Source organism: Chlorocebus sabaeus, chromosome 12 (genome assembly GCF_047675955.1).
Source record: "Chlorocebus sabaeus isolate Y175 chromosome 12, mChlSab1.0.hap1, whole genome shotgun sequence".
NCBI lineage: Eukaryota > Metazoa > Chordata > Mammalia > Primates > Cercopithecidae > Chlorocebus > Chlorocebus sabaeus.
In genome coordinates this window covers 57,366,046-57,391,786 of record NC_132915.1, presented here as the reverse complement: position 1 = coordinate 57,391,786, position 25,741 = coordinate 57,366,046, and the positions used below count along the sequence as shown (strand labels likewise).

Below are 25,741 nucleotides of genomic sequence, written 5' to 3'. Positions count from 1 at the left end.
TAATGTTTATCAGCATCTTGAGAGGCATTTATAGTCCCTCACACACTCCTTTATGATACCCTTATTAAGTTGTGATGCCTCCTGGACCTAGGACACGGTTCACTATTTTTCAATTAAGACGGAGAAATATCTTGTTTGTTGCAGGTTCGTTTCAAGCAGTTGGCTTGTGGGACTCTGAGAGATGCTGCTGCCCATGACATGCTGGAATTATCATGATCAACTACCCAGCTTGGATTTCACCCAGTGGCCAAGAGCTTTGTGTGGGAGACGGCAAGGGTTGGATTTTTCAAAAGAGTAAACCAGGTAAGGTTTGAGGGAGACATCTGATCATTTATCACTTGCTCTAAGGGCTTTAGTGTGCTGCCAAGATATATGAATAATGTATAGCTTTTCTATTTGTTTTCTAAGTCCACTGAGCAGGTTGTTAAAGAATGGGGCTCCCTTGGATTTAGGAGAATGCATATAGCAATAATTGAGTCCCTTTACTCATAAGAGGAGAAAGGAGCTATTTTAAGATACACATAATACAGGCATATTAATACTGTAGAGGCCGGTACTATAAAGATTTCCTCTTTAAGCTACTGTTCTGAACTCTAATGGCATAAAAAGTTGTACTTTTGAAGGTGCAGTAGAGAAAGTGTTGCCGTTAAGTATTTATATTTTATACAACATAGAAGTGAATATCAGTTCATGGCATATAATCTTATAAATATGCATCAAAGTTACTCCAATTCAGAAAATTATACCATTGTTCTGCCTTTTATTTCTTTGAAAGTATTTATCATTCTAAGTCTATTCAACTATTATTTAAGATGGTGATACAATGACATACTATATTATTTTGGCTCTGAGGATATAAAATATTGCATTCTTATTCAAGTACTCTTTTATCTACTTTGTCTATTACATGCTGGAAACTCTTCTCAACTATTAACCATATTTTGGTCAGATCTTCTTATCTCTCTCTTTAACTGGCTTCCTCCCCTAAAACATCAATTAAATTTGTTATCAATAATTACCTGAAGAAACTACAAGGTATTCTTGTCTTCTGACTCTAAAACTGTCGAGACTTTAACAGTTTCTTTGAATTTTATGCATTGCAAGGCAAGATTTTCTTTAAGTTCAAGTATAGAAACAGAAAAAAGAACGTAAAATTCCTTTATTTAGAAAGCAATGGATGGAGATTATTCTATGTCACTAATGCTTGAACACCTTAAGCTTTTAACAAATATAGCTTTCATACTTTCTGAAAATAAAGCAAATGGAACTCAGTCAGTAAATTATAGCCTGACGTAATTATTTGGATATAAATGAAGACTTCTGAAGTGTTTGAAAACAATCTTTTAAAGTTTAATAAACATTAATTTTCAATTCCCTAATGACTTATTTGCATATAAGATGATATCATGAGAGTATAAAACCCAAATAGCTACAAGTTTAAAAATTTTTTGAAATAGTGTAGATTACCAATCTCGTGGCAGTAATGTTTGTTTGACGAACTGAGCTGGTGTATAATTTTTTTGTCCTGTTTAGTGGCAAAGTGGATTACTCACATTTAGAAGACTTCTGACAGTCTGTAAATGAAGGGGACATCAAAACACAGCATACATTAGTAGAAGAAAGCGCAACCCCATTGTATGCCTCAGCATTGACATCTAACATAATTGTAGCGAAAATACTTTGGGATAGACTTCCATAGTCTTATACCTTTAAGTCTTAGAGTTAATCCTAGTTATTTTTATTTCAGTATTTACCATAAAATTGGGTTATATGTCAAAACCTCAGAGTTAGAAAGGAAAACTTAAAAAAAATTTTTTTTGGAGATGTTAACATTCCTCTCTTAGTACTACAACCAGCAGACAGAAAATCAGTAAGGATTTAGAAGAACTGAACAATACCATCAATCAACTGGATCTAGTTGATATTTATAGAACTCTCCACCCAACAACAAAATCTACATTCTTTTCAACTGCATAGGAAATATTTACCAAGATAAACTATATCCTGAGTCATTAAACAGACATTTACAATTTAAAAGAATTTGTGTGTTGATTGTGTATATCAAAGGAAATAAAGAAAAATAAGAAAAAATAAAATAAAAGAATTTGTGGCTGGGTACAGTGGCTTACACCTGTAATCTTAGTGCTTTGGGAGGTCAATGTGAGAGGATCACTTGAGACAAGGAATTTGAGATCAACCTGGACGACAAAGTGAGACCTCATCTCTATAAAATTTTTTAAAATTAGTTGGGAATGTTGGTGTGTGCTTGTAGTTCCAGCTACTTAGGAGGCTGAGGTGGGAGGATTGCTTGAGCCCAGGAGTTTGAGGTAACAGTGACCTGTGATAACACCACTGCATTCCAGCCTGGGTGACAAGGTGAGACCCTGTCTATAAAAAAAAAGAATAAATAAAAATAATTTTAAAAAATCAGGGCCAGCCGGATGTGGTGGCTCAGGCCTGTAATCCCAGCACTTTGGGAGGCTGAGGCAGGTGGATCATGAGGTCAGGAGATTGAGACCATCTTGGCTGACACGGTGAAACCCCATCTCTACTAAAAATGCAAAAAAAAATTAGGAGACTGAGGCAAGAGAATGGCATGAACCCGGGATGCAGAGCCTGCAATGAGCCAAGATCATGCCACTGTACTCCAGCCTGGGAGACAGAGCGAGATTCCGTCTAAAAAAAAAAAAAATCAGGCCAGGCGTGGTGGCTTATGCCTGTAATCCTAGCATTTTGGGAGGCCAAGGCAGGTGGATCACCTGACATCAGGAGTTCAAGACAAGACTGACCAATATGGTGAAACCCCATCTCTACTAAAAAATACAAAAATTAGCTGTGCATGGTGGCAGGCACCTGTAATCCCAGCTACTCAGGAGGCTGAGGCAGGAGAATCGCTTGAACCCTGGAGGTGGAGGTTGCAGTGAGCGGAGATCACGCCATTGCACTCCAGCCTGGGCGACAAAGCAAGGTGCCATCTCAAAAATAAAATTAAAAAATAAAGATAAAGGAATTGAAGTTATACAAAATATGTTCTTGGACCATAATGGCATTACACTAGAAAGTAACAACAGAAAGTTACGGGGAAAATCCTCAGACTATGGGAAATAAAATAATTCACTTAATCCATGAAATACCCATGTGAGTTGGACCTTATTGTTATCCTCATGTTAGAGATGAGAAAGTGAGGCAGAGAGAAACTGAGGAACTTGCCCAAGTTCACGTGGCTAGTGACAGCTGGAATCAGAAATTGGACTCAGGCAGGCTGGCTCCCAGTCACACTCTGCAGTGCAGTGACACATGCTGTAGCCTAACTTATCCAAACAAGTTCCTCCACAGATCAAATGGTGCAGATAACTCACTTGGCTTCATTCAGGATAACTCAGGATACTTTTACTAGTTATGAAATTCTAGGTTGACAGGTCTTTCTTCCTCCTAGAAGCACTTTAAAGATGGTTTTCCATTGTCTTCTGGCTTGGTTATTTCTGATAATTGTTCTCCTATAGGCAATGTGTCTTTTTTCTTTGGCTGCTTTATCTCTGGTTTTTAGCAGTTTGCTGATGACTTGCCTAATGGTAATTTTCTTTAAATTTATCCTGTTTGGAATTTGCCAAGTTTCTTGGGTCTACAAGTTAAATTACTTTTTCTCAAATTTGGAAATTCTGCCATCATTTTCCTCAAGTAAATATTCTGCCACATTCTCTCTCTCTTCTTCTAATATTCTAATTACATGTCAGATGTTGTCCCACAATTACTGAGCCTCTGTTCATTAAAAAATATGTTTTTACTCTATTTGCTTCAGCGCGAATGATTTCTTCTCATCTGTCTTCAAATTCATTCATCCTTTCTCCTGCAGTGAAGACTATAAAATTTGTAAAATCATTTCAGATATGTCTTATTCCATTCTAGAAGATCCATTTGGTTCTTTTTAAAAAATCTCTTGGCAGCTATTAGACTATAACTTCCATAAGGGCAGAGCATTGTATCCATTTTGTTCATTGTATTATCCCTGTTCCCTAGAACTGGCATAGTATCTGTTCACGGACAAACATGTGACGCCATCTCCCGAGCTATAAGTGATGGACTAAGGAACATGCAGATGTAGTAATGATTTGGGAACAAATGAGAGTGGCCCAGCTCTTTTTCTGTTCACTTCAGTGCCTGATGATCTCAAAGTCCACCAATCCTTCTCTTCCTGAAAATCTGTATTTTAGATGATGCTGATAGCCTTAGTTTGGGTTCCAAAGAAGCAGACTTTGGGAACCCCAACACCAAGATTCAAGTGCAAATAGATTAGATTATTTTGGAAAAGATGCCAGGAAATATCTATAGGTAAACTGGGAACTGAGACAGGGTAAGAAGGGCAGCTGATAAAGGATGTATTATCAAAAGTGTCATTAAGTGGACAACTGGAGCTTAATCCCAGTGGATAATTCTGAGAGTCAGTGCAGGGTTTTTCCTCACAAGAGGCAAGGGAGCTGCAGCTTGTATACACCATTCTCGTCAGTCATTGGTTGAGGGCTGCTGGGGTTGGGGTGGGAGAGTTAATTCTCCCATGCTTTTGAAACCGACCCAGTATTCCCATGGATAGTTTTTAAGATAAACGTAGAAATTGACCTTTCTGATCTTAAAGCTTGAAACTTACATTTGTCTTCTCTGAGTTCCTTCCTCAGGAAATGACCTTCAGGTCTCTGAAAAAAAAAATAAAGTATCAAAGAACTGACACTCACCAAATACCTACATCCAGACAATGAGATGCCAGGCCCCTCACTCCTCATGATTGCTTCCTTGCCCCTCCTCAGTTCCTGTTTTCTCACACATTGTTACATTCCTTCCCTGCTATATAAACCTCTAATTTTAGTCAATCAGGGAGATAGATTTCAGACTGAGCTCCCATCTCCTCAGCTGCAGCACCTGATTAAAGTCTTCTTCCTTGGCAATACTATTGTATCAGTGATTGGCTTTCTGTGCGATGAGCAGCAGGAGCTAGACTGAGCATCCCAGTGTTTCTGTAACACTTTTAGTCTGCCATATTAGTGTTGCTGGAGAGAGCAGGAGCCAGAGAATGGCCTCGGGCAGTCCAAAGTCTTGCCCAGTGCACTACAGCGGTGAGGTGTAAATTGATATGGGTAGGGCACTTTCATCAGGTGCTCCACTGATTTGCCCTGAAAACAAGTATCTAGTAAGACAAATACTTAATACAGTGCTAGGCCCACATAAATATTAGCCTAGAATAGTAGCTAAATCACATATTTGGGAGTCAAGCCAACTTGGGTTCAGTTATCATATCTTCTATCAATCTGCCTTGTGACCCTAAAAAAATTACTTAACTTCTCTAAGCTTTGGTTCCCTCACTAAGAAAAAGGGGTAATGCAGAAGAATGATGGAGAGTCAATAACAGAGTGCCTGGCACCAGGTCGACACTAGAAAGGAAGACATGTACATGGCTTCCTGGCATCCCTTCTCCTGGCTGTGAGCCCGCAATAAATGATGGAATTTCATGTTTTGGTGAACCAGGAGGAATTTGTATGAAGGGCATGAGGAAAAGAGAAGACAATTTTCTGGCATTTTTGAATTACAATGTGGAGGGAATACCTCTTTGCCCTGCTTCCTGGTTCCCAGCCTGCGTGCCCAGGAGAGTGGGGTACTACTTCCAAAAATGGAGAGACTGGAGAGAGAAGAAGCTTCAGTGCAAGAGTAGCTAATTAAACCATTCAAATGTTGGAATACTTAGTCCCCTAGAGGTCAAAACCCTGAATATTGCCCTAGATTTTGATAACATATTAGCTCAAATTAAGTATAGAAAGAAAAACTTTTTAAAAGGGAGATAAAATTAATTAAGCCTGTTTTGAAGGTAAATAATCATAAGATAATGCAATTAATAATTGTCTTGTCACAAAGGAAGAGCTCCCCTGTTTGTGAGATATGAACTTTCTTTCTTTGGAATACTTTATCTTTCTGAACTGTATAAGTCGTAAGTATGGGGAAAATGGACAAATAATTTTGATCCAAGTATTATAACACAAAACTTCACATAGCCCTTCTAAGTGAATCCTGCTAATCAGGATGTACAGAGATAGTCCATTCCACTTTTCTGTATACAAATATATGAATTAGAAGTGTCATCTGGAATATAAAAGATTTGACAGTGAATTAATATGTTTTCACAGTTAAAGGTTAAGTGTTTTTAAATGAACAGAAAATGTATATATTATAGTTTTATAGTTTACATTAGTTTTAAATTTATTTTGTTCTCTGTTGTATGAATGGCAGTTACATTATTTTACGGTGATGTATATTAGCTTCTCCGTAAGGTAGAAAGACTGTCAAGGTGTCTTGATTCTGTTTCTCAGAAGTTTATAACAAAGCTATAAAACTTTGTACTGTTTCTATGCTTAGAAGCAATTTTTCATTCTTAAATAATTTTTTAAAGTAAAGATTTGCCAGGCTTAGGATTACATTACTACAGGCTCATACGTAGAAGCGACAGTAAGCTATAAAGACAGGATAGAAAAGATGAGATCTCTGAAAACATTCCTGATAATAGTATGCCCTATTAATGGACTTTGCCTTCCCCAAGGTGATTCATGAAAAACACTTAAATAGCACCTGTGTATCCAATACATCCCTTGCTATCTGCAGAGAGCAGTGGGCATTCTCACCTGTGCAGCTCTTCACATTCTTAGACCTTCTGAAATAAAATATTGCAAATTTAATGAGGCAGCTGATTCCCTCATGAAAACTCTCATGTGACTCTTAAATACTTTCTGGCTGCACGTTTATTTGCCCTGTAAGCACTTTTTAAAAGCCTAACACATGTAAAACAGCATGTGGCCAGAAACAAATTAGCAACCCTCACTGCCCTGTCCTCAAGTAGTTCACACTTACCAAAGAAAAAATAACAACAAATAACAAGCCATATGAACAGACATATGAACAGCTCGTTTCAGCACAAATGAACTGAGAGCTTTAATGACACATTCCATGCAAAATTATCCAGAAATTAAGATGGACTGTTAAAACAGAAATATTAAAAAGCATGAAGCTTAAGAGGCATTTCAGCTGCACTGCAATCAAATGGAGGGAGTTTTAATTGATAGAAAACTGGTATGAAGGTATTTGAGGCTCAGAGTACAGTATGACAAAGTCACCATTATGTAAAAATAAATGTTATGTTTGAGGAATGGAAAGCTTGAAACTGGGATATCGGAAGAGATGCAAGAAGAGGCTGGACGTATAAGTAGTGGCTAGACTGTAGTGGTTTTGCATGCACAGCTATGGTGGTGTTAAATGTGAAAATGAAGCCATTTATATATATATATATATATATATATATATATATATATTTTTTAAAGATGTGGCAGAGGGTGCGGTAGAAGTAGGGAAGATGAGTACAGAAAGAAATGATAAACTAAGAGCGTTCAGCTCCATGAGAGCAGAAATGTGTGGTTTCTAGCCCATTGTATCTCTAGTGCCTGGAACACTTGTCCTTCATGGATTCTGTTATTCTCTGTTAAATGCTGACTAAATAAACATCTTCCAATGAAAATCAATACGTTTACACATTTGCAACCTTTTTCCTTTATAAAACTGACTTAAAAACCCTTCATACAAAGGATGAAAAGAGCTTGTGTGTTTTTTATCACAGCAGTGCACATATGCACACAAGTGTGCACACGCACACACACACACACAAACTGTCAGTGTATGCTTGAAATTAAACCTCAGATCCTGCTTCTGAAATTTATGCTTCAATTAAGATGAGGGCAGCTGCTACCCTACTTTATTTCCCTTTTGAGACTTTTCTCTCTCTGGCTTTATCCTTCCCTTCATCGTTTTATCATCACATCAATCACTGTGTTTCCTCCTCGGGAACACGGCATGCATCGCAGGCATATTTTTATGGCTAGAAAGCAAACCTAGCCTACTTGGCACATACTGCTTACAAAAACCTAATTAAGTAATTCTGCTGAATGTATCATGTCCTTTGCATTACAGTGCATGTGTGGTCAAAATAATAGGGGACACTTTAAAGATCCAGAAAATAACTGGGGAAAGGAACGTAAAGAAGACACAAAACACACAAAAAAGTGAATGTCAGTTCAGCTTTCTTTGATACAATCCTCTAATAAGCTGAAGCACATTAACACCTCTGCTAGAGGAATCTCCTAACTCAGAGCATCATTTTCACTTCAGTTATTTTATTGAAAACACCATTGTTGTACATCTCCTTAGTAGTACACCAGAGTCAGCATGTTTTGTATGATTGAGTCATGTATTTTCAGATAAGTTCTCTTAAAGCCTGAAAATAATCTAAGAACTTGTTTCTAAATGTGCAGACTTGGGGACATGTGATACTTTTCACTGAAATGTAATATGCTTGAGGTCAGGGCCTTTGTCTTTCTTCTGTAAGACTTAACCCCAGAGCCCCATACATACTCATGGCTGGTAACTGACTGACTGAATGAATATCAGAACCTGTGCTAACATCACACTTCTATATATTTTTAACTTTTAAGCTCAGGGGTACAAGTGTAGGTTTGTTACATAGGTAAACTTGTGTCATGGGTGGGGGGCTGTTGTACAGATTATTTCATCGCCCAGGTGTCAAGCCTAGTACCAATTAGTTGTTTTTCCTGATCCTCTCTCTCCTCCCACCCTCCACCTTCTGAAAGGCCCCATTGTGTGTTGTTCCCCTCTATGTGACCATTTGTTCTCATTATTTAGCTCCCACTTATAAGTGAGAACATGAGGTGTTTGGTTTTCTGTTCCTGTGTTAGTTTGCTAAGGATAATGGACTCCAGCTTCATCCATGTCCCTGCAAACAACATGATCTCATCCTTTTTTATGGCTGCATAGTATTCCATGGTATATATGTACTACATTGTCTTTACTCAGTCTATCATTGAGGGACATTTAGGTTGATTCCATGTCTTTGCTGTTGGGAATAGTGTTGCAAGGAATATATGTCTGCATGTGTCTTTATAATAGAATGATTTATATTCCTTTGGGTATATACCCAATAATGGGATTGCTGGGTTGAGTGGTATTTCTGTCTTTAAGTCTTTGAGGAATTTCCATACTGTCTTCCACAATGGCTGAACTAATTTTAACTTCCACCAATAGTGTATAAGCATTCCTTTTTCTCCACAACCTTGCCAGCATCTGTTATTTTTTGACTTTTTAATAGTAGCCATTCTGACTGGTCACACTTCTATATTTTTAACAGGAGGAAGCGTATCTCTCTCTTGTTGGTGGGACCAGTTGGTAATTGGTTCATTCTGTCCATTGTCAGATAATGCTACTTTATCCTCTCATGGTTAACTAAAGTGCCATTATTTAGTAATAGATATTTTAAAATCACAAAGTGACATATAATTGTACCCTTGTAATACATAATAATATAGAGGATTTAATATCAAATAAAGGGACAAGAAAAAGTATTTATTAGGTATCATGTTGCCTTTATGGATAAAGTATGGTCTCTTCCACAAGCTTTCACGAACTTTGAATTTTTACTTAATAAAATCTACATGTTATGAAGGTCTCATATACTTGGGAGAAAGAAGTAGGGTTTGCCATTTTCTGGCTGTTGAGTATGTGATAGTGGGTAGAATTTATTAGAATGCTGCCATCCCAACAAGCTGCCCTTTTCTTCTTTGAGGAGGCAATCTACAATAAGTTGTGATTGACCTATAAACTATGAAGTGTATAGGTATTATTGACTTTAAGTAAGTCCTGGGTTTGAATCATAGCTCTGACACTAATTAATGATCTTGGGCAGCAGGGCTCGGTGGCTCATGCCTGTAATCCCAGCACTTTGGGAGCCTGAGGCGGGTGGATCACGAGGTCGAGAGATCAAGACCATCCTGCCTAACACGGTGAAACTCTGTCTCTACTAAAAATACAAAAAATTAGCCAGGCACGGTGGCAGGTGCCTGTAGTCCCAGCTACTCGGGAGGCTGAGGCAGGAGAATTGCTTGAACCTGGGAGGCAGAACTTGCAGTGAGCTGAGATTGTGCCACTGCACTCCAGCCTGGATGACAGAGTGAGACTCCATCTAAAAAAAAAAAAAAAGATCTTGGACAATGTATCCTCTCAGAGTTTTGATTTCCAGTCAGATATTAGTAGTTACCCAATGGGACAACTGTAAGGATTAAATGAGATCACTGATTTAAAATACTCAGCCAAGTATCTGATATATTATATATAAGTTACTGTGGTGATGACGATGATGACAACGATGATAATGATGTGAAGTCTATATATACAGCAGGTCTACCTAGAAGTTCTTTTGTTTAAAGCCAAATGTCATAATATTTTGACCTTGATCTCCAGAAGTAAGTGACATAATCCAAGACCAGTGCTTAGCACAATGCCTGACACCTCATAAACACTCAATAAGTGTTTTGTTGTGGTAGCAGTTACTGTTATTCGCTTTATAAACATTTTGCTTCTTCAGGCTCTTTGAAGATATCTTGGTCTAGTCCATTTCTATCAACAATTTCCATCTTACAATAGTGGCAGTTCTGTGAGTTATGGTCAGGGTTTTGACTTTGAGGTAACGCTCTCCTTAATAATCTAATATAGTTCATATTATATTGGTGTCTTGAGGTAAATAGCATTTTCTTTACAACTATAGAATACCAGAAAGGTTTTCCTATCAAATTATAGTCTTTCGGATCATAAAATACATTAAAAGCAACTAAATGAAATGTTAACATATATCTTTACAGTAGCAAACAAATCATCCTTCTCTGTTGACCTAATTCTCTAATTTAGAAATACCTCTTTGAAGTACACTCATAGAAATGGTCTGTGGGAATCCCTGACATTAATCTAGCAGTATCTATAATTATGCCTTTAACCTTTTTATTACATGTATTTTATTAAAAATACTGTCATTAATTTTGAAAAGAAAAGTTAGAATTAAAACTGTATTTAACATGATAAAATAATACTTAAGAAATAACTGACAGCATTCGTCTACAACATGCCATCTAACACCATATTAGGAAACTATGAGGAAGGTGGAGTCAGAGTCTGGTCTTAAAAAATGGGTGAGAATACAGAAGAGTAGGGAAGATGTGGTGGGACATTTCAGCCAAACAATATGATGAGAGCAGAGGTTCTGGAGAAAAACATGTGGCTTGTTCAGGGAAAAGCAAATACATCCTTTGATTGTATGGAAGCATTTGCAAGAACAAGTACAGAAAGAGATGTTTCAGAAGGTAACTGGGAAGAAGATTGTGGAATGCCTTTAAATTTCAGGGTAAAATTGCTGAATCTGAATTCTGAATCTATCCAATGGAAAGCCACTGAAATATTTGGTTATGAGGAAAATAAATGGAACACTGCATTTAAGGAAACCTAAGCCAGATAAATGTAGCTTTTGTTAATTATTTATTCATTTTAATCATTTGTTCAATAAATATGTCAATAGGGATCGAGCAAGACATAAAATTTGAGATAAAGGTTTGAATGAAGTGGGAAAGTAGTAAGGAATTAGAAGCCATCCAGAAAAGAAGTTTAAGAGCCAAATTTGGGAGGGCAGTAGCAAGAGTTGGGTGAGAAGCTATGGGTTTCAACAATTCATCTGTTTATTGATAAGGAGTATGTGCACATACACGAGCCATGGAGCTCTTCTGGAAAAAACACCTTCAAGTTATAATTTCAGTCTGCTTGATGTTACCAGGTGAGCCAAAGACAAGGACTTTTAGCTCTTATACCACAGACAGCATAGCAACTCATTAAGGGTGACTATATTGCAGTTGTTACTATGGGAAATTATATCCTCAGATAGACTTCATAATAGAATGGAAGAAGCCCTCAAGCCCATCTTTGCCGCTGTTGCTGCAGCTATACCTGAGGCTCAGACACCAACACAGGAGCAGTCCACATGGAGCTAGATTATCCAGTAGTAGTAGGACTCATATACTACATCATTTATTTGGAACTGAAAATGTACTGAGTTTCATTGTTGGTCTTTATAATGATATCTCAAATACCTCACAATTAACTTGGAGAAAAGTGAAATATCATGTACCCTCACAAACTTGCCCTACCGTCATGCAAAGTCTCTCCACCTGGGAACCGTCTCTGTCTCTCTATTTCTCGTGTCATATCTTAACATCACTACATCCTTTCTGTTATTGAAGTATCCATTTCAATTTATTTTCTCCTCTCCTGCACCAAAGCCACACCTATAGTTTGGGTCCAATACTTTCTTACCTACATTCCTGCAATCGTCTCTTTCTTTTAAAAAATGTTTTCCTGCAGTGCTCGTTTCATAAGTCTCCATGATTTCAATTTTGTCTTCCACCCATTTGAAACCCACACAGAAAGCAAATCACAATATATCATCACTAAACTCTTAGGGATAAAGCACTTATATCTTAATGTGTCATGGGAAATTCTTCATCATCAAATTTCTTTCTCTCAAGACTCACGCCTGCTATGCCTGTGCCTTGGCTTTTGTCTCATTGTTATCCCACAATGTTTGTCCTGTCCTGCCCTGTACATCTGGCTTATATTTGTCCTTCCTGGCCCCTTGCACATACTTCTACATCTGTTCATCTCATTAGAATGTGAGTCCCCTAAGGGGGACCAGGTCTTATTCATCTCTGTGTTCCCAAAACATTTGATTCCCACAGAGCTGGCATGTATACATGAACATATGCCTTTTCTTTTCAATTATATCGAGAGTAAATCACATAAATTCTTTGTCAATTTTGATAACTGGAAATCAAACCCTACTTCTCTTTTTGCCTTTATTTAGCTGAAATGCCATTATGGGAGAAAATAACGAGTTCTAGAAAACCTAGAAAACTGTTGTGGGCTGGCAAATATGATGTAAATGATCAGGATTGAAAACAAAAATTCTATCTTCAGCACTGGAAATATTGTAGATGGTATTCAAATGTGACTCAAAAATGTGACTTCATAAAAATAATAGTATTTATATGAGCAATTCAAAGTAGATGGAAAACTATTATTAAAAAGTTTTCAGAGTTTAAATGCCTTTCCATGATTCTTTGTTACTGGAATTTAACTAGGCTGTAAAGAATAATATGTCTCCACTATACCCTACTTGGATTAGACGTAATCAGTGTCACATATATACCATCTGTGTCTAGGCCTATAATCTAATTCCTAAAGAAAATTAAAAACTGACCTCTCATTATGTTAAATATACTTGTAAATAAGTTTGTTCCCACTATTTTATGACTTAAGTAAGGCATACCTAAGGTCTTGGATTTAAACATTCTTCCCTGCCACATGTTTTTTTTTTTTTTTTTTTTTTTTACATGTGCAACTGAAGGAGGAAAGTATAAAATATAGGATTACAATGCTTAAAAAAATTCCTGTGTAATAAATAAGGTGCAAGTGAGTAGTGCATTCTTTCAGTTACTGGGAGTTCCAGTACAAATACTGGAAATGATATATATTGTTATGGATATAGAAAAACTAAAAGTAAAATCTTTGCATATAAATTTTTAGAGCTGGTTACTAGCAAACTTGAAGCACCGAAAGAGGCATCAAATAATTTCCTAGCCAAGAATTCCAACTTGAAGAATTTCTCAAATCCATACCTCCTAGAAAGTCTCCTACCCTGTTCCTGAACATCTCCAGGGCATAGTTGATGCAAAATTGATGATCAACTCTGATTTGACGTACGCCAAAAGAGCACAGTTATTATAGCCCAGTACAGGGACTAAGATAACTTATGATACTTTTTATTTGAAAAATAATATTTTCTCCTGCCATGAACTTGCAGCAGAATGAAAACATACTTCACTAGGAGAAAGGGCAGTGTTTTCTCCATCTGATCTTTCATCAGATAGAATTCTTAAACCAGAACCTTCTGAAATACATGATTTGGAGACCTTCCAAAAAAAAAAAAAACTGTCCTGAAAGAGATGGTAAACTACAGTTTGATCTCATTTGTCCTGAATTCTGCACATCATTCACTCATTACTTATCATTGTCTCACCCTTGTGAGCTATGTCCCATAACTCATTCTAGTCAACATGATGCATTTAATATTGAAAGATTTGTATCTTGGAAATAACTTGACTATTTCAAACTTTGGTCTCTAATGAATCAGAATGTAATTGCATTTAGTATCTTTCTGCTTCTCAAGTCTAATCACATTCCACGCAGGTGAGTCTGCGTCCGGCCTCTACATCTGGCATGCTTTGTGAGATTTAATCAGGGGCATGATTTAAGGAACTCCATGACTGGGCATTGAAGTTCCTCCAGTGTTTATGTTATAAAGATCAATACCAAATTCAGCTTGCCTTCACCATGTGGAATATTGTTTCCTGTTTGGAAACAGTTACAAGTTCAAGTAAGTATTTCCACATGCAGAAATCCAGTAACTACATTTAGAATATGCTAAGAAGGCATTTGCAGTTTGAGTCTCCAAACAAGTCTGTCACAAATCAGAATTGCATAATGCCAGATTCTATAGAAGTGGATACAAAATATCTGCCAGATTAGCCTTGGGACAGTGTGATTCAATCAGCAACATAGTGTATTTGTGATGTCACCTCTCCTTGTATAAGCTGCTATCCACATCTCTATTTCTTTTCCCCACTAGACTATATAAACATCTTAAGGTCAGGCACTGTTAATTTTTCCCCCTTACTATAGCATTCTTCATTCCTAAAACAGTGAATGGCAAATGGTAAATGTTGATAATTCAATTTTTTAAATATCTAGCACCCAATAGTCGCTTTATGTGTGTGTGTGTGTGTGTGTGTGTATGTATGTAAATTATTTAATAGAGAAAGTAGTAAATATGCATATGAATTTATTTCAATGGAAGTGGGTCTTAATAGTTCATTGGGGCATTGAATGGTTAAAAGAAAATGAGATGCATCTTCTTTCTCCTCTTTATTACTTTAGAAATCAATTACAACTGAAAATTGAAATTTGAATATTACATTAAAATATTGGAAGTAGGTGGCTCATGCCTGTAATCCCAGCACTTTGGGAGGCCGAGGCAGGTGGATCACGAGGTCAGGAGATCGAGACCATCCTGGCTAACATGGTGAAACCCCGTCTCTACTAAAAATACAAAAAATTAGCCAGGCGTGGTGGCAGGTACCTGTAGTTCCAGCTACTCGGGAGGCTGAGGCAGGAGAAAGGCGTGAACCTGGGAGGCGGAGCTTGCAGTGAGCCGAGATTGTGCCACCACACTCCAGCCTGGGCGACAGAGTGAGACTCCGTCTCAAAAAACACACACACACACACACACAAATAAATAAAATATTAAAAAATGGACTTTAGAGTGGACAAGACCAGCATTCTGGACTAGAAACAGACGTGACTTAAAACTTGGAGATGAAGATACTCATACTGACAGGAAATCAATAAAGGCTTACTCTACTGCTGAATGAGTAGGAACTTTCTATACTTGTGAGCACCTAACTTAATTAGTTTTAGTGATTGTGCTAAAACTGCTTTGAATACATTGGAGAATAGCCAATGGCATAGCTACTTTTGTGATGACCCACCCTGAGAAAACGTACCAGTAGTAACTGGATATCTTGTTCCTGAAGTTGGTTGGAAGAAAGAAGCACCCTGTCATGTTGGGTGTTGGTAAAAGGAGTCATTTAGGAAAAAGCAAGCTGCTCTGCTGCCACTTCTGACTTGTCTATGTGGAACTTATTTAACCACACTTTATCTTATGAATCAGTTTGGTTTAGCAAGAATAGCCTACAAAGAAATCACATTCTACTGAAACTGTATGTGAATTTTTCTTGGAGGGTTGAAATAATTGGTAGATAAATCCAATTTTAAAGGGTAAATGAAAGAAAATCTTCAATTTTCACAGTTCAGATAGCATTATGCATGATGTAATTTTCTCCTAATTTAAAATGAGGGGAATTTCCAAGTTATTTATGAATGCAATGAGAAAATTAGAATATGCTATCAAATATATCTTGGTGTCAGTTTAACCCAAACATTAGCCATGCATTTTAAATTTCCAGAAGCAAAAAAATATGTGCTCATAAGTGGACCTGGGTTACTTTTTTAAATTTACTAACAGAAATGGGTCTTGGAATAATACAATAGAGATTTTTATAATGTATAGTGTTACAAGAGAGGAGAGAATGATTAGGAATAAATTTTTCACCAGGAAACATTATTTTGATACTTACGGTTAGAATTAATTTTGTGTGCTTAGGTTATTGAGGTAATATAATAACAATTATTCAAAAAATATGTTCATAGATGCCATCATCTACAGTAAATATTAATTATAACTCCATTTTAGCTCTCAAATATATCCACTTCTCCCCATCTTCTCTTCTTCTGGTTGATATAATGGTCTCTTAACTCAAGTCTATCCGTGCTCAGTCTGTGCCATTATATGTGGCTTTTCACCTGGAGGAAAATGGAGTTCCTCTTTTGTCCATTGCTCTCTAGGTAGGGGAATATTAGCTGTGCCTGGTAAATTTGCTATGGAAATTACTTCTAGCCCTAGTATCTGGCCTTTGATAGACTGACATGTCTGAAGATTACAACGTTTTCTTCAGATTTACTCTCTGAACAAAGATACCAGAATCACTCATTAGGGTACAGCTACTGCTAAGAGCTTGAGTCTTGGTTTTACTGTTTGTATTTCTTTTCTTCCCTGGATTTTATGGGACTGTTAGTTGCCCCAAATGATAACAATCCCAGTATCCTCTGATAGAAGAATTAATTAGATGAAGTAGTAAGCAAACGCAAAATGGGTAAAATCTGCGTGGTAGAGTTGAGTCTAGGGTTCTCCTTCCCCTGGTTGGTAGCTTGGAATTTTCTTTTGCAGTCCTCCATGACCTGCCACATCGCTTTCCTGGGCATTTTCGGACTTTGTGAATAATGCTAACTCTATTTGGTTACCAAAATACTAAGGGACCATTTTCCCTGAGTGAAAGCTTCCAGAGAGTTTCTGTGGCTTTCTTTTTGAAGTGTCAGTAAATTTTAGCCCTATTCCATTTGTCTACACAGAAGGACCACTTTGCTTTTGCCCTTGGCAGGATTCAGTGGATACTACAGCCATAAAACCAGTGTGAATAGGACAATAAATAACTTTATTTATTGGAGCTGCATTCAATAACAAGATAACTCTTGGGTATGAAATAAAGAATCTCTTCTAAGGAACAAGGTCAAGGAAGAAGGGGCCATGTGGTCAGCTTATACGATAGGCAAGAAATAATCATGTTGGGTATGGGGGACTACGTGGTTTTCTTTTTAAAAACAAATCAGCCCACAGATATTTATTGAGAACCTATGGGAGAAGCATTGTCCTAAGTTCTGGTGATGCTGGTGAATCAGAAAGATTGATCCTAACTATAAAGGACTCTATGGAGCTTACATTCTAATGGAAGGAACTAAAAAATAGATAAGGTCAAAAGATAATAATTTAAGTGACTCAAAATGAGCTGGGGGCTTTATTCAGCTGATGTGCACTGGGAGCACCTGAAGACTGGGCAACTCTCCAAGTTAAAGCAGGAGTGGGATTTTATAGGGTGAGGAGAAGATGGGGGTACCTGTCCTTGGAAATTGGTTCAGTTAGTAATTTTCATCGTTAACTGCTGTAAAATCTGCTGGTGGTGAGTTAGGAGATTTTTGTTGTTGTTAGTCCTCTGCTCGTGATTATTGGGCCAATACAACCCCAATGACTGTCAGAACAATTCTTGTGAAAGTTGTTTTTATAAGACTTGAGGTTTGTTGAAGTTGAGGTTCAAGGGCAGAAGTAGGGAAAAAAAGAATAAAGGGAATTCAAAAAGGAAGGAAGGCTATGTTAAAGGCAATTTTGGTTGTTTAACATAAACTATTCAAATAAAATATCTTTAATGATTTGTAAATTGAGTTAACAAAGTAATTTCAGGGAAACATGGAAGAGAGTCATTAGGGAGCTCTCTCTCAGGACGTGACATTCAAGTTGAAACCTGACTGTTGAGAAAGAGAAAGCCATGTGACGATGTTTAGCAACTGCAAATGCTCTGAAGCAGGAATAAGCTCAGCATGTTCAAGGAGAAGAAAGAACAAGAGAAAGAGACATATGAGACAAAGATTCAACTAGAGTTCATAGGCTGTGCTTTGATACTTGATTTTACACTAAGTGCAAAGAGAGGCCCCTGAAGTATTTTTGGCATAAGAGGAACACAATCTGTTCTCCGTGTTGTCGAGATTCCTTGGCTACTATGTGGACTATGGACAGCATGGGGTCAGCAGGCAAAGGGGAGAGAACAGTTAGAAGGTTACTAAAATAGCCCATATTAAAGATGGGGGTAGCTTCTATTAAGGCTGCAGCCATGAAAATGGTGAGTAGATGACATGGAGAAGAAGTAAGGATGCAGGAAAGGTCATAGTTGACTGGAATTGTTTTAAACTGGCATCAGCCCTGGCTGCTTGGCAAGCATTTACAGCAGATTCTGATGAGGTGTTTTGAAGGGGTGGTACTGCAACCTCAATGTGCTTAGAAATCACTTGGGCATTCTGTTGCAGTGCAGATTCTAATTCAGAAGGCCTGAGATAAGGATTGTTTTTCTATTTTCTAACAAATTCCTAGGTCACAGTCATGATGCTAACCAAAGTGTACACTTTGAGTAAGAAGGCTTTGGAGGCTATTTTTGGAGATGTCTTTGTCCTTTCTAATTCCCCTAAATCCTTAAAGCATCACAGTGGGTACAGCCATGTTTGACTTCCTTCTTCACTATTCAAAATACCACATGAAGGCTTTTCCTTGGTCTGTTTATTGACTTACTGGAAACCATTGTCATCTTACAAGGCTGGTTCTTGGTAGATTTCCAATTCAAATTTGAAAATGGTAGAAGCTACTTAAATCGCTTTATGTCCTAGTGTCTTTAATTTAATATTTTGAGGTTATTCTATCATGTGCCTGTCACGCGCGTCCATGTGAAGAGACCACCAAACAGGCTTTGTGTGAGCAACATGGCTGTTTATTTCACCTGGGTGCAGGCAGGCTGAGTCCGAAAAGAGAGTCAGCGTGGGGAGATAAGGGTGGGGCCGTTTTATAGGATTTGGGTAGGTAAAGGAATATTACAGTCAAAGGGGGGTTGTTCTCTGGTGGGCAGGAGTGGGGGTCACAAGGTGCTGGGGCGGGGAGCTTTTTGAGCCAGGATGAGCCAGGAAAAGGAATTTCACAAGATAATATCATCGCTTAAGGCAAGGACCGGCCATTTTCACTTCTTTTGTGGTGGAATGTCACCGGTAAAGGCGAGGCAGGGCATTTGCACTTCTTTTGTGATTTTTCAGTTACTTCAGGCCATCTGGGCGTATACATGCAAGTCACAGGGGATGTGATGGCTTGGCTTGGCCTCAGAGGCCTGACAGTGCCATTTAGAAATTCTATGTTATTTCTGGGAAAGAGTAATGCTTGTTACATGGAAAATGCTTAGTTTTTTTACTTCTTAATTATTTACGAAGCTATGTAGTTTTTCAATGGGCATCCTTTAGACTGTAGTAGAGACACAGTATTTGTCCTGCTATAAATATGGAAGTCTTTCTAAATTATGTTAATAGACATAGGCTCTGCTCAATCACCCACTGTTTGAGTAAACTTTGGCAAATTATTTAGTCTCTCGGAATCTCAAGTCCTCATCTGTAGAGTCTGGATTATAGAAGAAACTCATGAGTTTTGTAACACTTAAATAGGATATGCCTATAAATTGTAAGCATGGTATTTGGTACAAAGTAAGCTTTCAATAGATATTAGACATTAATATGAGTAGTATGATTACTAATTACTATTTTCCCAACAAGTGCAAATTCGATTCAGGAAGAACTAGTTGGCAGAGCCTTCAAAACATATTCAATCGTGATCTGCAGCTCATATACCAGCTGCTAATTTGCTTGTTTATTTCATTTGATTTTCCTTAACTGCACATAAGGGAGGTGGGTGGTAGGAGCTTAATTTATTTGTCCCTTATTTTGAAAATGTGGGTTTTGGCTCTCACACTGTTTTGAGGCATGGCCTGGTGGTGGCATCGGGGATATGCATACTTTAGGGAGGTGGGAGGACAGTGTAGCCCTCCTAGTGGCTCTAGTGTCTTTCTTTCCCCAAGTGATCATCATAGGTGCTAGATTGCTAGTGCTGCCTGCCAAAGGCCTCTCCTCCCACTGATCTGGAAACACATGAAAAGAGCCATGACTCATGGCTACAAGTTTTTCAGCTGCTCGATAGAAGCACTGATAGGCTCAGCTCCCATATTTGTATCACCCCACAGGCTGGCTGAAGGGGAAAGAGATCTTGGTTTTCAAATAAAGTGTTTCCTAACAATAATTGAGAGCAGCTGAGAGATACCGTGAAGAGGGTAGGACATTGTTTCTGTCACTTTGCCGAAGTCAGTGAAAAGGATGATCTGGGGTAGTGCCAGGGTATCTTCAGAACCTTAAAGGTATGGCATATGAAGTAATTTCAGATTTTTCTTTACAAACTATCTGAGAATCCCTGCTTTCCTGCCTGGATTTTATCCACTGCACCTTGCACATTTTTCTAGTGGCGCTTAACTCATAGCGTCATTATTTGTTGTGGTTACTGTTATTGATCTTCCTGTCTTCTGTGGACTATGTGTTCTGTAAGGGCAAGTCCTCTGTCTTTGTCATCTTTAGATCTCCAGCCCTGAGTTCAGTGCCTGTTAGACAATCAGGACTTAAGTAGCAATTGTTGGCTACATGAATGCATAGACTCATGAATGCTTGGATGAATGGATGAATGACTATGCTGATGAAATTGGGGAAAAGGAAATAATCTAGCACAGTCTTTTGTGGTGGATGTGGGAATACTTTTTGATTAGCAGAGAACATTTAGTGGGGGAAAGTATTGATTCAAAAGCCATTCCTGAAGTTTAGAAAAGTTTACCTTGCTGTGAAACTTAAGGTGATAATATTAAGCTTGAGAAATGCTACTTTGTCCATAAAACTTGGCGTAATTTTAGGGAGAATTTAGAATGAAAGAAGCAAGTGTCCTCAAAAGTAGAAATGGAAACTTATGTTATCATTGATAATGTGACATTTAATTGAAAATTAAATCAGATTTAGTTTATTTAAAGATAAGATGTATTGAATCTATACGAAATTTATATGGACAGAAAGCTTAATGTTCCATTGAGAAAAATGATAGAAGTTCATTCAGGCACTTGCTGAAATCATATTTATTAAAGACCTATTTTGTATTGGATACAATGGACCTGGAGATGAATCAATCCATATCTCACTCCTCCGGGGCCTGTCAGTTAAATCAAGAGGTAGACGTGTAAATAAGTAATCATAGTAGTAGGAAAATAGAGGTATAATTAAGAGATTATGGAAACACAAGAAATTGACATGTTTAACTCTGCTCACAAAAATCTATAAAAAGGGAAAAGGTGATAGTTCTGAACTGGATCTTGAAGGTTGTGTAAGAGTTTACTATAACAGGAGGAAAAAGAGGTTGTACATGTGCAGAGAGGGAGTCCAGGAAGAAGAGCATGCATTCTGAGAAATGTGAATTCTTCAGTATAATCACGGCTGAAGTGAGTAGATGAGATTAGAAAGGCAAGCAGAGAAAAATCCCTCAAGACTTGTATACCAAACTGTGGATTTAAAAATTTTATTCCTCCATGTAAATGACACATAACTGAAAAATAATCTACTAATTGCTTTTCCAAATACTGCAGTATATTGTCTAATAAAGACATTGTGTTGTCTACAGCATGTTCTAGTTTAACTTTAACAGAGAAATATTTATTCAGTGGTTATGTAGTCCTGACCTCATGTACTTTTAATTCTTTTGGTAAAGGCAATTGATGGAAAGCATAATACTGTGACTTAATTTTATACTCTCATGTAATTTGATATCAATCATTTTACAAATCAGAAAAACATCCAGAAAAAATTATAGAAATTGTCTTATAGTCAAATGGACTCATTGACAGGGTCAAGAATAAAATGTAGAACTTCTGGTTTCCTACCCATTGACTTTCTTATGAGACCACCTGAATCAATAAATGCAATTACCTATAAACCTGGATGGTAGTGTTTTATCTTCTTTGTTATGTCATGGAAACTCTGTTCTAGGTTCACCAGATTCTCCTGCATGACCTTGAGTGTCTGCCTTATAAGCTTTTCCATTCTTTACTTCAGATACCATCACAGATTGTGGTATTCTTGTAATTGAGTTCAAAATTGCATCTATCTTTAGCCGAAGAAATTGTTAACCATACAACCAGACATCATCCTCTCAAAGATTAGTTTACCCAAATTCATCAGTGCATTAGAGGAATGGCTACAGAAAGTCAAGAGCACATCTTCAAAAGCTACCTAGTTTTATTTGATATTTGCTTGACCTACATTTTTAAAGTGCCTATATGCAAAGAATTATGTGTTTATGTGTGTGGCTGTGTGGATGTATATATGCACAAATAACTCTGATATTGACCTTTAAACGGTACATACTATGTTGTAAGGCATTATTCTGAGTACGTTCTCATAATAGAAGCTAATTTAATCCTTTTCTATTAATGGATACCAATTAAAATCCCCATTTTATAGGTAAGAAAACTAAGGCTGTGAGAAATTAATATGTAGCTTTCTCATGTCATGGGTCAGAAAATGAAGGAACCAAGAATTGAACTTGTGTGATTTGAGTCTAGAGCTCATGCTATTAGATGCTGTGCTAGGCTCCATGCCCTGGAAGGAAACTGGGACCTCCAGGAGTAGGGGATCATGTGTCCATATGGGAACTACTCTAGAAATTCGGTATAGGAAGAAAGTCCATTTGTGGTGTTCATGAAGGGTTCATAAAAGAGGAAACATTGAATTGAAGCTGGGTCCAGGATTTTGTCAGGTGAAGATTAAGGTGACATGCAGGCTACAGATTGGCAGCAGCAAAGGCACTGAAGTGGAAAACCACAGAATGATGTGGAGAGAACAACACATGTCAGGAGTGAGGTGGAAAGTGAATATAAAAGTACAGGAGGAATGTTACTAGAAGGGTAGCTGTAGCAAATTCCAGAGAAACTTACAACCCAGATAAAATAGTTTAAAATTCATTCTGGATGTGAATGTTTGTGATTGGAAGTTTTATTTTATTGTGTTTTGTTTTGCCCTAAGCAAAGCAATAAGTGAGGAAAGATGAATTTGGCAGCTATGTGTAAGATAATTAGATAAAAACTGGAAAAGATTTCAGAGGTGAATGATAGAAAAAAAATGGTGGTATTCTATGGATTAATGGATATTCTATGGTATTAATGGTATTCTATGGTATTAATGGATTTAAACACTTTAACAAGAACACCACCAATAAAACAAAATAAGAGACATTGTTCTGAAGTATTTTAATTCTGAAATAGAAATTCACACAATCTCAAAACTGCATTGCTATAGCAGAAAATATATAGTTACAAAGGTAATGTTTTCTCGCTCACCCTCCTCGACCTACACAAACAGGACATTTTTGCACTATCTGGAAACACGGAAGAAGAATTCATTCTTTAGTTTTCCCCTGCACCCTGGAACCATGAATAACAAAGTTCTTTAACTTTTCCTCTGTACTTTGGTGACAGGTTTGCCCAAGATAGATGTACAGTGGAGCACAGCTAGTGTATTATGTTCAGATGTCCACGACTGTCCTGTGATGTGGAATAATGATGTACATGCTACCTTGACATGGGCATTAATACTGGTCATAGCTTACTCGGGCACAAGGGACCAGGAATGGCTGAAATGGGAGATTCGCCAGCAGTAACAAACATTCTTACCTAAGTCTCTGTATTTTTTGAAGAGGCACAAAGCAAGAATATTAACCTAATTTGGGTTTCGGCTTTCTGGTTTAACTGCCTCTGCATTAGGATGTCCAAATATCAAGGATGACATTCAATATTAGGAAAAAAATAAGAGAGAATCCACAAGATATATAACCAAAGAGAAAGAACTCTGAGACAGAAAAGAAAGAAGGCAAATCCTTGTCAATTTTCTGTTAACTGATTTGAAATTGTAGGGTGTCTAAGCAAATGTATGCTTTCTAGGAAATGGAATCTGGAGAGAGAAATCTGGGAAATTCTGGGTTTGCCCTGGAAGCAGAGAGCAGGATTTAAGTGGCCTTTGTCCATTAGAGGGTCAAAATTAGTTGCATCAGAGAACATGGCAGAAAAGCTCACTTGAAAATTGTAACTTTCTTATAGGAATCCTGAGTGAAGTTCTTTCTTTGTGAAACATTTTACAATTCAAGTACTTGTACTATTCAAGTACATATACTAAATGTACATGACAACTTCCTTATAATATACCAAAGTAAATGGCCCTCTGTGGGTACTTCATCAAATGGGGATCTTTTGGGTTATCTTTGTGTCTCATTTCACGAAAGAGAAAGCTTTAGGGAGGTAGAACTTCAGAAGCATCTTGTAATGACGCATAGTGAGTGTATTAAAGAAAAGGCATACTTAGTTTAAATGTTTTTAAATAACATCCATTTTTAAGACTATATATTAAATCATTCAAATCATTTGGTGATGAAAAAAGTACTAAGTGTTTATGTATCTTCAGATTCCATCCTTATCATCTCAGGCTCTGGCCCCCACTTTGAATGTGTCTCTTTGAATGTGACAGGGTGTAAGAATCAGGCTTGTTTATGTCTATGAGCCTTTAAACCTAACCAAAGCATACAGCAAGTCAGGTCAGGTGCTTTCAGAAAGGTGCTAATAAGACCTCTACTTTGGTTTGGGCCCATTTATGTCATTTTCTTTTCTTTTTATTTTGCCTTTTTTAAAACTTTGTGTTTGAAATAAATTTAAACATACAGAAAAGTTTCAAGAATAGTACAAAGAATTCCTGTATCCCCTTTATCCAGAATCACCAGTTTGTAACATTTTATCATATGCTTTAAATTTCTCAAGTTAGAACATTTTTTTTTTCAGATCCATTGAGAATAAGTTGCATGTGTCATGCCCCTTTACTCTTTACTACTTTAGTGTATATTTCCTGAAAGCAAAAATATCTTCCTACTTAAATGCAGTACATTTATTAAATTCTATCTATTCTACTTTTATGTAATCTATAATCCACACTGAAATTTGTCTACTGTCTCAATCATATAATTTACAGTACAGGTACCAAATCTAGTTTAGAATCATGCATTATATTCACAGTATTAGAACTCTGACTAAGAGGAGGGGCCATAGGAAGATAATTTTCAGACAACATTTAGAAAGGAGCTATGGGGGTTCAGATTTATCCTTTTTATACTCAGAAGAGGTATCCCTGTGAGTGATGTGCCTTTTTATCCTCAGAAGAGGTGATGTACACATGGTTGTGCAGGGAAGCAAAACCAATAAGATAGATGAGTGTGTGTGTGTGTGTATGTGTGTGCGTTGTGGTGTTGTGTATATACACATATTTGAAGATATTTGTTTTAAGGAATTAGCTCTTAGAATTGTGGGGCTGGTAATTCAAAGCCTGTAGGGCAACCTGGCAGGCTGGAAACTTTGCCAGGATTTGCTATTGTCATCTTGAGTTTTAAATCTGTAGGTCAGACCATCAGGCTGGAAACTTAGCAGGAGTTGATGCTGCAGCCTTGAGGCAGAATTTCTTCTTCCTAGGAAACCTCAGTTTTTTCTCTTAAGGCCTTCAGACTGATTAGACAAGTCCCACCCATATTGTGAGGGCACTCTTCTTAAAGTCAACTGACAGTAGTTGTTAACCACATATGTAAAATACCTTTACAACACTACTTAGACCAGTGTTTAAG

The 25,741-nt window shown here is 37.3% G+C and overlaps 1 protein-coding gene across 1 annotated transcript in view; it reads left to right on the top strand.

Annotated features, from left to right (window-relative positions):
• Positions 1 to 203: 203 nt before the first annotated feature.
• The window catches only part of LINGO2 (leucine rich repeat and Ig domain containing 2), a 329,593-nt gene continuing 304,055 nt past the window's right edge, over positions 204 to 25,741 (top strand). The window contains exon 1 of the mRNA XM_073021709.1: positions 204 to 303. The gene's annotated coding sequence lies outside the window, so the exon portion shown is untranslated. The remainder of the gene's footprint in view (positions 304 to 25,741) is intronic.